General features: G+C 38.4%; 1 long non-coding RNA gene across 1 annotated transcript; it reads right to left on the bottom strand.

Annotated features, from left to right (window-relative positions):
• Window positions 1-120: 120 nt before the first annotated feature.
• Window positions 121-1,069, bottom strand: LOC112691144. The gene is made up of 3 exons (XR_003149285.1): window positions 897-1,069; window positions 748-830; window positions 121-195 (listed from the first exon to the last, which is right to left on the bottom strand). It is a non-coding gene; the product is annotated as an uncharacterized LOC112691144 (long non-coding RNA).
• Window positions 1,070-11,057: the final 9,988 nt, after the last annotated feature.

Below are 11,057 nucleotides of genomic sequence, written 5' to 3'. Positions count from 1 at the left end.
CATATAATTTGATTTTTAATTTTTATAACTGTTTGAAGTAATAAAAAAAATGATTTACAAAAAAATACTATAAGACTCATTTACTAAAACAAATATATTATTTTAAAATATAATACATACCATGTTTTCTTCATTATTTTATAGCTGTGTGTGTGCATTTTATAATATCATTACAGCATTTCACATCAAATCAATCTGGTAAACAAAATATATTTTATATATTGTATTAATATATAATATAATATATTACATACATTGCAGGTGTATGTAATGAAAACATCCGATTACCTATATCTCCTCATATTTCTCGGTAAAACAAAAGCTCTGTTCTAATATATTTTGGAAAAACGAATAGTAATTAATATAAAATGTAATGTAGTACGAAAAAGATAATTTAAAAAAAAGGTAGAGAACCAACATACTCGGTACATTTATTTCATAACGAATTGGAAAAATAAATCAATTTGAATGTATTTAACGTGTTTAAAAAAAACAAATTTCCAATCGTTTAACGTAATATAAAGACACGATTAAATCGTAGTCGAACGATAGACCTAATAAACATAGGCGTGAACAACAGAATTCTAAAAAGTATTGTATATATAGTTTTTATATCCGATTGTGTTTATAAAAATATCATTGACGTCAATCACGTTGCTTTTTATTTTTTGGTAAGACGAATAAAAATTTATGTAATCAAAAAATTTTAAAAACATGTACAGTGGAAAGAAAAAAGGTAAAACTTACCGGGTTTTCTTATTTACATTACATCACAAAAGTTTTAATTTCCTTTCGTCCAAGTGTAACGACTGATGTTGTAACACTCATAACTAAAACCGAAAAAAATAACATTCAATAAGCGGTGGAACGAAAAAGTTTCAAAATGTAATAAATACCGAGTACTCGTTGTTTTATAGCTGTGAACGTTTTGATCAGTATCGTTAGCACCGAAGACCCTTTGAATTCAATTCCTTTCCATTCAAAAAAAGTATAAATAAATCAAACAACAGCTATCTCCCTATATCGTTTGGCAAAACAAATCGTATTGAACGTACTTAACGCTGATAAAAAAACACTATATTACTATATTTTAAACGCATTATGTTTTCTTCGTTTCACAGCTGTGTGTAAGCGTTCAACAATAACGTTACACATCAAATCAACAAGAGTAAAGAAAAACGGATAAATAATTTTCGGTAAAACAAATCGAATATGTAATAACATGTATTAAATAATACGATTGAAGCGATGAAAACGATTTCACAAAAAAAAGTTTGAAACGAAAAGAAAAAAACGGACTTGACGGACGGCGGAAAATGAATAGAAAAGAAACCGCGAGCGGGATCAACACACTCCCGTCGATAAGACACGGCGGCGGTAGTTGATAACAAACGGCGGCGGCGAAAATCGGACGCGACGGACGGAAAACGAAAAAACAGATTCCGCGGGAGCGGAAACGACGCCCGTACGAATCGACGGCGGCAGCGGAAAATCCTGCAAAGAAGCTGGGCGGCGATGGCTTGGAATCGAACCTGGACCTACGGGGACCTATCGGGACCTATGCCTACAACCTATCGAGTTGAAATCTATGAGAAAGATTCGGGCATTTAAACCGTTCGACGGGGACATAAGGTAGACGGAAGACCGATCGGTGACGTCACGTGCGGGCGAAACGTCACGGCGGCGCGAGGGGCACAGGTACAGAACGCTCCGATTGGGCTGGTGCTTAATGGTCGGACATCTTGGATTTTCATCCGGTCGCATCGGAAAATCGAACGGACCGCCGAAATGGAAAGAGGAGACAAAAGTCTACGGGAAACGGTCGACGGAGAAAGGAAAAAGCGTCCGCGGGATTTAAAAGTTTTTCCGACCAATCACCGGTCGGGGAATTATTTTAATATAATAGATAATTAATCATATATTATTTACTTGTAATCACTATTTTAGGAATTATAATCTTATTTACTATTAATTTTACAATATAATAAGTATGATATATTTAATATTATTATCAATGATTAATATAGTATTTTACTATCTACTAATACAAAGGTTCTCAAAGTGTGGGGCGCGACCCTTCGGGGGCCGCGAAAGCTTTATCGCGAAAGTGGGTATAGTGGTCGTACTCGTTTTTTGAAAAAATAACGATGTCGTCTAGGTAGACCTGTACAAACTCATCCAAGTACCCTCTCAATACTTCATTCATGAGTCTTACGAAAGTCATTGGGCTGTTTTTGAGACCGAAAGGGAGAACTCGAAATTGAAAAAGACCTCTACGTGTCCGAAATGCCATGTATTTTCGTGCGTCAGTGCTAAGTGGCACTTGCCAGTAGCCAGACATTAAATCAAGTACACTGAAAATTTTCGCGCCCCGCATTGAGGTACGCGTCGAATTCGGTCACGTCGTTAAGTCGCCTGTAGTCAATGCAAAGGCGGGAAGACCCGTCCTTCTTTTTGGCTAGAACTACTGGGGTGGCCAACGGAGAGGTGCTTGGCTCTACGAGCCCCTGAACCACCATGTCACGTACCATATAATCGATAACAGTTTGTTTCTGCAACGGATATGGGTATGGTTTGAGTGCGATTGGAATGGGGTTTTTTAGCAGAATTTCATGTTCAATTAGTTTGGTACGGCCTATCTTATCGCTGAATACTACCGGATAATTGTTCAATACAGCGGTGAGTCTCGCTCGAGTTTGATCGTCGTCCCCAATTTCTAATTGACATAAATCAGGACTAGCACTAGGTGGTTTTTGTGGACCCTTCTAGCACGTTGATGTCCTTATCTGCGAGCCTAAGTGTATTGTACATGTGGCGTAGTCCCAAGAGACTTCGTTATTAACGAGAAAGTCGTATCCTAGTAACGCGTCGCAGTACAGCAGATTGTCTAAAATAGTCACTTCGAATGTTATATCTAACGTACCTATTCTAGCTGTGAAATGTGCGGTGCCGCTGGTCGTCGCGATGTGACCGTCAGTCATTCGCACATTTGTTGTGGGTCCGCGTGAAATTTTGCCGAAATTTCGGACGATAGTCGGTTTTACATATGATTTTTGTGCCTGTGAATCTAATAGCGCTGTAACGAAGCCTGACGGGAATTCGAGCTCGACCGCGGGGGTCGGAATTTCGTCCGGGCGTGTTCGATTTGCGTTAATAGACGGAGATAGCGATGCGGAGCGGGGTAAGTAGTTCTGAACCGCGCATGCAGGTGTTTGGTTAGTGGAATGTTCCACCAGAGCCATAACATCCGCTACGATTACCTCTGTGCTCGCTCGACTATTCTTTTTCACAGACTAACCTAACGCGGGGTTGTACGACGTGGTGTGTGGCCCACCCCCGTTACCTGTGGTGGTAAACGACCGTTTCTCTGTTGCCTTTTTCCCTGTACCTGTGGCTTCCCCTGCAGCTGAGTGTGTGAGACGTTGCGTATCACCTTCGGAGTGATATGCGTCTGCTAAGAAGTAGTGTAGGTTGAGGGTCTGAGAAAGGTTGCTGTTGGGCTGTGCGTCGTCCGCGGTGGATATGGTTGCGGAAAAAATTTTCGAAAACGGTTGTTCGTTTTGACAAAATACCGAATTTCGTCGCTTGAATTTTTTCCGTTCATAATACCGAAATTGTGGGGGGGGTTGATTGGAGTCATCGGGGTGGACTAGGCCCCGTTGGCTCCCCCGCCGTTTCCCGACGTGGTCGGTCTATGGGGGCATACACTTTGCCAGTGCAGCTCGCCACAAAACTTACACGGCCCGGGCGGATTTTTTTGTTTAAAATCGCCGCGCGGTTTTGTTGCCGGTTGACCGTGTTTCGGGAATGCACCTTTTTTTGTTTGGTAAGAGTCTTTTTCATGGTGGACAAACTCTTTGCCGGGTGATGATGTGTGTGTGTTCGTTACGGGGTCTAAAATGTTCGCGATGCGTCGAAGCTCGGCGAAAGTCGACGGCTGCCGTAAACGAATGTGCGTACGGAATACGTCGCGCGTAAGCTCAGTTATAAAGTGTACTAATTCCGATTCGGATAGACCAGTATTTACGCGGCGCACGAGTTGATTTTTATTTAAAATATATTCCGTAAGCGTTTGTGTCGCGGTTTGTTGTGTAGACACTATGTCGGTGCGTAATTGTAGCTTTATTTCGTCGTTGTCGAAATTTTCGAGAAACTCGACATGAAATTCGCTCCAGGATAGATCCAGGACCTTAATGGATTTCCACCAAGTCGCGGCCATACCCTTTAATTGCGGTTCAACTGCCCTATACCACCCAGATATGTTAATGTTCGTCTGCGTTAGAATGGACTCCGTGTTATCTAAAAACCGTACGGGTCTTCGGCCCTTGTTCTTGAAAACTCGGGTAACGAAGCTCTTGTTGCGCGCAAATCCTCATACGGTATTAGCACAGAACGTTCTTGTGCACGTGGGACGAATGACGAAAAATGCCTTGAATTTTCGTGAAAACCCGTTTGGTCGTCGATCAAGTTTCGCGTGTAGTGTGAGTTACTCGCTGCGGCGTCGACGCGACTAGTACCCGGTTGCGCGTTTTGTCGGGTATTGCTGTCGTGCACGGGTGAAAAATTTCGATAATAACGTTCGCATGCGTACGTAAATTCGTGCGGTCGGTGGTTCGTGTAGTCGCGGCTGCTGGTCGGCTACATCGAGCTGTGCTCGATGCATTCCGCGCGAGAATTGACGTTGTTCTTCGAAAAAACGTGTCATACTTGTTTATAGCGCAGTTAAGCGTGAATCTAACGAGTTCCGCTCGCCCCCCCCCCCCCCCCGACGATTGAATCACGTAACGATCCGAGCTGAGCTGCTGCGGACTTGAAAACGTTATCGGTGTTTGCGGTATCGAGTAGATTTGAGGTCGATTGAAACACATTATTTCCCGCAAAGTCGCCCTCTGATAGTTGTGCGACTACACAGTAGTCGCCTAAACCTCCCAGAGTTGACGCATTGGGTGAACCTACTGTGTTTTCGCCCGTTCCCTGCAGTGGTGTGTGTCGTAACGCACCGCCACTGCCCTGCGGTTCGTCCGTTGACACCTGTGTATACGTAAACCGGACGTTCGCGGGTTCGATATCGTTGGATCATAAACATTCAGCTAGTCTCAGTTCCAGGTCGGCTTTGCCCCCAGTCGACGCTAAATCTCGAACCTCACACTCGCGACGCAACTCCTTCAACGTCAGTTGACTAATGTATTTGTCCGGCACAGTGTAAAAATTAATTATTAAATAATTCTAATTACTACTATTCGGTACACCGTCTGGTTGATTAGAGTACGTGTGGTGTTTCGGTGTAGATCAAATCGTCGTAGACAAAGATTTCGTGAAAATGTACTTATTACGATTTCGAAAAAAAAACAAACAGTCTGTGATATCACACTTCGGTTGTTATTTTGTTTGTGGCCCGCTGATATAAAATTTATATTTAATATTGTCGTAGGTCGTTTGACCTACTTCCGATAATGACTAAATACCGCGCCGCACAATAATCAAGTTTCGATAAAGACGGCGGCGGAGATAGCGACAAAGCTGTGGTGACTGGTGGCGCGTGTGCTACGGCCCAAGCCACAATCGGCGTGATGTGCAATTATCGGCGGGTCGGTGCGGATAGGTAGAGAGGTGGTTAGTTACGTAACTACGGGACCGAACATTTTCGCGAATATTTTTAGGTCGCGCGGATTTCCCTAATTAACTTCGAAAAGAAACGTAAAAATATACATAACCAAAAATATTGTACACCTGGAATATCTAATTATTACACTGAATAATAGCAAATCCGAGGTAATACTAGCGAAAAACTCTTACCTTGATTTTTCCGCTACCGGGATGATTCCTTACGGGGAGCCAATTGACACAGTGTTTAATGTGTGGTGGTGAGGAGGACACGTGGCCTCGGCGTTAATTCCGCAAAATAAATAGAAAAAAAAACACTCACATCTATTTGTTTCAGTAATTTACTTTTATTTAACCGAGTAGTTAAATTTAAAATAAAAATAACTACAGGAAGACGAAACTAGGTTCGTAACAACAAAATAATAATTGAATCAAAAATGAACACTTTTAATTGACGGATCGGAGAGTCGGTGTTGACCAAACCGGTGTCCGTCGTAAGATGGGGGCCTCCTCCGTGGACACCGCCCGCTGGCCGCTGGTGCGCTACCTTATCGGCATCAAAAGCTTTCCCCCTCTGCCCGGTGTCCGAGGTAGGTAGGAAAGTATTGGTGCGATATTATCGCCACCCGGGATGTGGCTGGAGAGAAGCTAACGCGGTGCGCGGTGTCGGTGTACATATTGTACCTACGACATCACGGTACCGCATCATAGTATAAAAGTAAACTGATTAAAATTTAAACGAAAAAATTCACGAAACTTAAGTTTACTATCACTTAAATGTACTTTAATAAGCACTTCAAAAAAACCTTCATCTTCTCTCGTTTTAAACAATTTGCTAATTGAATTTCTCTTCTTACTAGTTACTAATAATAGATTATGACTATTATCTTCTTCTTCTTCTTCCTCTAGTAATAATAAAATTATTTTATTATTATTATCAATAACTTCTTCCATCACTATACTTTGTTAACAAACTAACAATTAACAACAAAACTAATATAATAAATAAATTATTTACCAAAAAACACGTCTGTACTCTACACAATAATAGGGTAAAATGAAACTCCGGCCGCAACGTCTAGTCGTATTTAGGAAACCAGTCCGCACGCAACGTTTAGTCGTTACGGCTGATCGTTGCGGCCAGCCGCAGCTTGGAAACCGTACCTTCACCGACATTGCCGCAACCGCAGCTGATAGCAGTCTCGGTCGTAGCCGATACCCTGTCCCGCCGCGACGTATGTGCCGTCCGGTAATTTAGCATTATTCAAATTAATTATTATTATTATTGTTTCGAGTCGCGCTCGGGAAGAGACGTCTTCACCGGCCGACGTACGCACACTAGTCGTGTCTCAAAATATATATTTTATTATTTAAACGTGTTTTATATATTTATGTTCGGTCACCTATCCCATTCAAATTGTGAACATCACATCTTTTAAATTGGTTGCCCGGCCAAATGCTAACAAATAGCCGGCATCCCAAACAATTTGTCTTCTGGACTTAAATTTTCAGATAGTCCATAACTTCATTAAATATGCCTGCTTCTGTATTGATTGATGAAGTCCAGTTCATTATAGATTTAATGTTTGGTAATATTAGGACTGATCTAAAATAAATATAACAAATAGTTATTAAAATAAAAGTAATAAAAATAATAGCATTTTAGTTTCTTAGGAAACAAGCTGTGGTGAGCAATTTGTGTAAGTGTTTGGTAAAAGCATTAAAAATTAAAAAAAATTTGGGCATTACTCTTCAGTCCAGGCAGAGTCATCAATACCAAGAAAAAAAAAAGAATTCTTTTGCATTACATTTATAATTATAAATTACTTTGCATAAGCTTTAGGCGAGTAATAGTGCAGAGTCAAAGCAAATTCTTTAGTTTTCTTACTAAATATACGTCCTGTAGATTTTTCACCTTTATTTTTAACAATATTTTGGAATATTTCCAAAGTTGTACCATCAAATTTTTCCATTAGTAACTCCTCTGCTTCTCTTTCAATTAAATTCTTATTTTTCAATACTTTTAATAAATCTTTTGAATTTTTATTTGAATTTTTTTGCTGTCAAACTCGTTGTTGTAATGATTTAATTTTTTTCTTCAATTCAGCTTTAGATGGAGAAAAACTAGCACGCTTTAGTAGACTTATATTAAATAATGAACGGGCACATGATACTTTAGATAGAGTGATTCACAATGCTGCTGATGAATTTTGTGTTAATAAGACACACTCTTGAATATTTGAGGTTAATTTAAGCGGTGAAATTATTTTGACTGAAGTAGTATCAAGTAGTATCAATATCAATAACAGAATCACTATCGTTACGTATTTTTAAAAAACATGATGTAAAATTTTAAATAATTTTAAAAAGGTATCAAAAAATATTTTTTAATTATATAAAAGTATTTATAAATTACCAGGTTCATTGATTTCAGTTCAAGGAATATTAGAGTTGCATCCAGCTACTTGAAATGGGTCAACCTCAAGACACTACATTTTAGCTTTGGTTATAATGTCTGAGTAGTTTAGGTTGGTAAAATATGTATGTGAAAATGAATATGTTACCAATAGTTATATATAATATTTAACATATATAAAATAACTATTAAATTACTCTAATTATATCAAGTAGTATTCTAATTAAATATAACTCTTATAAGTAAAATATATTGATAGATAATTTTATTTTGTCAGATATATATTGATTATGTTATTTTTTTAAATGAGATTTGTTGTTTAACTTTTATTTTATTAAAAATGTATTAGTTGATTTACTATCCAACTTAGTATGTATAAGTTCAATTGTTTTTTTTTTTTTTATTAATTTTTCTAGCTTGTGCATTATAGAAATGTTTTAAACAATTCGAAGAGTTGTGGTTTTAATGTTTTAATGCGGCTGATTTATCGGCTGTTAAAGTCAATAAAATTGAAGCCCAATTAATACAACCTAAAACATCATTAATTCTTTTATAGTTAGCACCTTTGAAGTCTCTATATGAATGTTGTTCATTTAAAAGAGGTATATCAGTGGGACAAGTACATGTTATAACAATTGCAGGGTGATAATCGTCACATGGAACAAGTGCTTCAGGCAATTGTTCAACTGTAATAGATTTGCTGTTTGAAAAAACTAAATCAAGGACTGAGTTAAACTTATTAGAGACAGTGTTTATTTGTTCGAAGTGAAGAGTACCGTACTTATCACCTATCTGACGAACTTTATCTGTAACACATCCTTTATACTCGAGACCTGTAGCCCCATTGGTCCAACTAATATTTGACAAATTAAAGTCCCCACAAACAATCCCGGAATCAAATTTATATGATCAAGGGACTCGGTGTGGTGCTCGTATTTAGATATATCAGAATTAGGTGGCAAATAAATACCAGATAGTAGTATAGAAGCTCCTCTAGGAAGGGAAATGCGTACAAATACTTGTTCAACACTTATATTTGGTGACGATACTATAACAGGCCTAAACTTGGAATATACAGCAATCGATGTACCCCCCCCCCCCGACGACTATTAGTGGTGTTAACATTTCTATTACATCTAAAAATTATATAACCATCGAGCCCCAACTCAGCATCTGATATTTCCTTGGAAAGCCAGGTTTCAGTGAGGATATAAACATCATGAACAGATAAAACAAAGTTAGTGTGGAGAGTAGACAGTTCCGTACGTAGGCCACGTACATTTTGGTAGTATATAGATAAACAATTATTATTCAAAATGTTAGAATTGTTAGAGAAAGAATTTTGTGTAACATTATTAGTTCTAATTTTATTAAAGTAAGAAAGAAAAGTTTTAAAGGAAGACCGACTGTAATGACAAAGAGAACAATTACTATTGTTTAAACAATAAGCATGCAAACTGGAATTTAGATCTTGAACTAAGGCATAGGTTGACTGGTACTTGGAGGATGATTGCTTCTTCCCCTGGGTTTTGCGTTTTTTGAATCAGCCTTGACAACGGTTGGAACTGCATTCACGTAAGAGATAGTAAGATCTGAAGAGCCAGAGTCAATTTTCTTCTCCAGGTCTGTGTGAGCTTGACGTAAAAGATCACGTTCAAGCGTAGTTTTGTCATGTACAATGCGAAAACCAGGTGGAGGTGATACAACTTTCCGTGTTTGAGAATTAAAGTTGGAAATGAGTAGTGAAGCATCATTTTTGGATCTACAGATAATTTTTAACGGTCTTAGTTTTTTAACAGTAATATTTCCTAGGCGTATAAACTTTGGTTCAGTAGGAGTAGAAATCGATAGATTTTTTAGATTATTCCCTAAGGTGAGTAGGTCGTCTTTAAATCTCAGGGCTGCGGTGTTGGCAGTAGACTCAGGCACTCCGTAAGCAATTGCATTGAATTCTATTTTAGAACGTTCGGTTGATTCACGAAAAATCATTGAAGATAAGTCACAAGAAGGAACTGGCCGCAATTCGAGAAACTCAATTATTGAGCGGAGAACTGAAATTTTAGTCCGGAAGGCAGTGTTATCAGCAATAAGATTCTCAACTCTGCTAGTAAGATCCGAAATACATGTTTGAATATCTTGAAACTGCGACGATTGAGATGTTGCGAGTGGATTAAGGCTTTCATGATGTCGTCGTTAGAGGAAGTTTTTGCAGAGGTCTGTGACCGCGTATTAACAGTTTTAGTATTATGTGTTGAGGGTATAATGGTTAGAAAAGTAGTAAGTCTGATTTCAAGCGTAGTATCACCGTACTGGTAGATTACTCCTTAGAAATGGTGAACGCAACACAAAATACAGTAATATAACATAGCACAATCTGTTCCAAGAATAAGAATAAGTTAGTGGTTCAAAGATATTACATAAGCTAAAAATCCTGCAACCAGTTTTGCCACTATAAATTGACATCCTCGAAGTATCCTCAGGCCATTATGCCTTAAGTCTAGAGCTCCCATATGGCATGCAGAAACTCAAAGCGAATCAGTTGAGTACCTATGGACGAGACGCTGGGAACAGTCAGAAACCCGTAATAGAGACCTGATCAAAGAACCATTTAAAAAAGTCTCTGACTGGGATAGCACAAGGGATATATGGACAACGCTTAATCGAATAAGATCGGAACAAGGAAGATGCAACTACCTACTTCACAAATACGGAATGGTAGACTCTCCACTTTGCGAATGTGGAGAAACGCAGACAATCAAACATATGGTTGAGTCGTGTCCCATTACAATGTTCAAAGAAGGATTAACAAAACTACACGAAGGTGGACCAACAGCTATAAAATGGCTTGAAGAACTAAATACTCGTCTGTGATCTCTATTGTTATTAGTACTGATGTTATTATAATTTACTATACCTACTATATCCTACCATACTAACATTTTATATATTTTATTACTTGTTTTTAATTAGTTGACTACTGACTAGTTATCTAAATTATTATATTTATTAATTTGTTTTAATTTTACTAACTTTATCT

Source organism: Sipha flava, unplaced genomic scaffold, assembly GCF_003268045.1.
Source record: "Sipha flava isolate LNK unplaced genomic scaffold, YSA_version1 567_pilon_pilon, whole genome shotgun sequence".
Taxonomy (NCBI): Eukaryota; Metazoa; Arthropoda; class Insecta; order Hemiptera; family Aphididae; genus Sipha; species Sipha flava.
This window is presented reverse-complemented; position numbering and strand designations above follow the sequence as displayed.